Genomic DNA, 2,524 nt, shown 5'->3' with positions numbered 1-2,524 from the left:
GTCTGTGGAGTGCTCAGCCACTTGCACGTTAATTTCACGAGCAGGCTGGTCTGTTGATCGGATCAACTGGAACCCTCGACGTCGTATGCGACGGAGTGCCAACAACAAACAACTATCTTCAAAACTGTAAGTGTGGGGCATTTTCGCATCGTTGTTTCAATCTCCTGTCCCCACCCCTTCGGAAAACATTTCTTCCACAAATTTCTTTATAATCGTAATCTATGCTGTTTGAAAGGCGTTTCTGTAAAATTCATTAAAGTTCCCTTTTTCCTCAGAGTTTTGAAGGAAAAAATCGGATCTTGTGAATTTCCCGAAAGTCCTCTCCCTACCCAACCGTTCGATTGCGCAATTTTGTGTTTTCATACCAGTTTCCTATACATTTTTTTTTACACGTAATAGGTTGGTTTCTTTTTGTTTTCGTGACCAGGGCTTAAACTGTATATTGACCTATTTTTCCCGACACCTTTCTCATCTCTAACGGTATCTATATCAGTGAAAACAGTTGTTTTACAAGTGTACAAGTGCTTAACATTCTTATCGTTATTTCTTGAACAATTCTTAAAATTGACAAATGTCTGAGCTAATTAATTATGGTTCAGTTTGTTGTCTTAGTTATCACAGACTTCTATTTACATGAGTGGATCAGATGTAATGAAGATATATTTTCTACTTACCACTAGAATGTTTGATATAAAGTTCAAACATAAAGTGAAGAAGGCTGGGGGAAAGTTCATTGACTAATTTGTTGTTGGTTAAAAGCCATTTCCCCTGTCCTGTTAAAAAGGGAACAACCAATTAACGATGTAAAGATGTGATCAAATGAAATATTTAATCAGGAAGGCGATGGAAAACCGATCCTCAAACATGCAGTTGGCCCAATTTTGCACACAAAGACTAACGTTCTTAACACGAGATAATTAACACATATAATTAGATTTAAATTAATTAGAAACACAAGGAATAGACGACGTCCTTCGTAATTTTCCCGTACTTCCATGAGACCGGTGACAAATTTGAAAAGTCCCCAGCATAATATAGACCGAGAAACAGTCTTAACTATTACGATGTGCGTTTTCATATGTATCTAATCACTGGTAAATGCCAAAATCATTATCCAGCTAAATAGTAATTACGTATCAACAAGTGAGGGTTTACACAATCACTGAACCTGTAAAAATAGCAGCCAAATACACCTGACATTACACGTTACTTTTAGAAGGCTTTTGGTTGTATTTCTGTGAGATTAGCTCAACGAATTAGAAAGACATTGATTAAGCAGCGGAGTTGATTATTTGAAAATCTTCCATTCGTTTGAATGACGTCAGTGACATCAATGTTAAAAGAAAGCAACGTCGCATCTTTTCCTTTCGGCCGGCACACAGAAAAAATAATTTTTTGTAACTAAAAACACTTTCAAATTTCGTATACTGCTAGAATGTGTCATTTAAAACATCATTTACTCTTGGCGTTTTGAAGAAAATTCTTTATTTTCGAAGTTATTTCGTGTTAAAGTTGTCGTATTTCGGTAATTTCAACCAATCAATGACGTCTGTTGAGGTGAAAACAATTACTGCTGTGGTTTGTCAACAAGACGTTCTGGCGGTGTAAATTTACTTTGTTACTGTTATTTCTGATATATTTACATTTGAGATACACGTGTATATAGTTTATTCAATTCAGTTATTAGTTATTTAAAAAATGTTTTCAATTTATTTTGTTTGTGGAAGTATTTTCGTTTTGTTTTTAGCGTTTTCGAAATTGCCTATTTTGGGATCTTTTCCCTTGAATAAAATTACTGCCGTTGTTTGTCAACAACAACTATCGGCGGTGTATATTTCGTTTGTCACTGTTATTTATGACATCGTTGTGCGTTTGTATTGGTTTTAGGGTCACGGTTTTAGAGTTAGGGTTGGGGTTTTAGGGTTAGGGCTATGGTTGGGATTTTAGGGTTAGAGTTATAGAAAAATGTGAAAAATGAAGAAATTGAGGGGGAGGAAGCAGGTTGTTCTTGCAGGGTATATAATAACTGTCCAAGGAGGCCGATGCAAGGCTGAAGGGGTCAGATATGAGGTTACGGTGACACCTAGATCTAATATCCGTAATAACAGTAATGTAACATCAAACAGCAATATTCTTAGCAGATTAACCAGATCTCACGCTAATACAGTTGCCACACCCAGAAATAATAACCAAGATGGGACCAGCATCACAGAGAACGTCACCGATGATCCTGAGACCACCGCCACGGATAATGAACAAACCATAGATGCAGATAGAGTGACCAGTACAAACGCCGAACCTGGAAATGATCTATCCAGAACCAAAGACTTGGAGGAGGTATCTGCTATTCCCAGTTCCACCACCTCAAATGAGGACCAAACATTCATCTTCGACACAGATGGGTTGACCACCCCCGCGCCATGTAGGGCCAGATCCTGTGTTTTTAAATATATTGGTTCAGCAAGTCCTTCGTTCAAGAAACGTTTTCTTAACTTTTTAGCATTCAGATTATTCTATCAAATGT

General features: G+C 37.2%; 1 protein-coding gene across 1 annotated transcript in view; it reads right to left on the bottom strand.

Moving 5' to 3' along the window:
• Window positions 1-1,339, bottom strand: part of LOC106868509 (zinc finger protein 239) — a 3,882-nt gene extending 2,543 nt beyond the window's left edge. Inside the window, exon 1 of the mRNA XM_014913816.2 lies at window positions 675-1,339. The gene's annotated coding sequence lies outside the window, so the exon portion shown is untranslated. The remainder of the gene's footprint in view (window positions 1-674) is intronic.
• Between the last annotated feature and the right edge of the window lie 1,185 nt (window positions 1,340-2,524).

Source organism: Octopus bimaculoides, chromosome 28 (genome assembly GCF_001194135.2).
Source record: "Octopus bimaculoides isolate UCB-OBI-ISO-001 chromosome 28, ASM119413v2, whole genome shotgun sequence".
NCBI classification, from domain to species: domain Eukaryota; kingdom Metazoa; phylum Mollusca; class Cephalopoda; order Octopoda; family Octopodidae; genus Octopus; species Octopus bimaculoides.
This window is presented reverse-complemented; position numbering and strand designations above follow the sequence as displayed.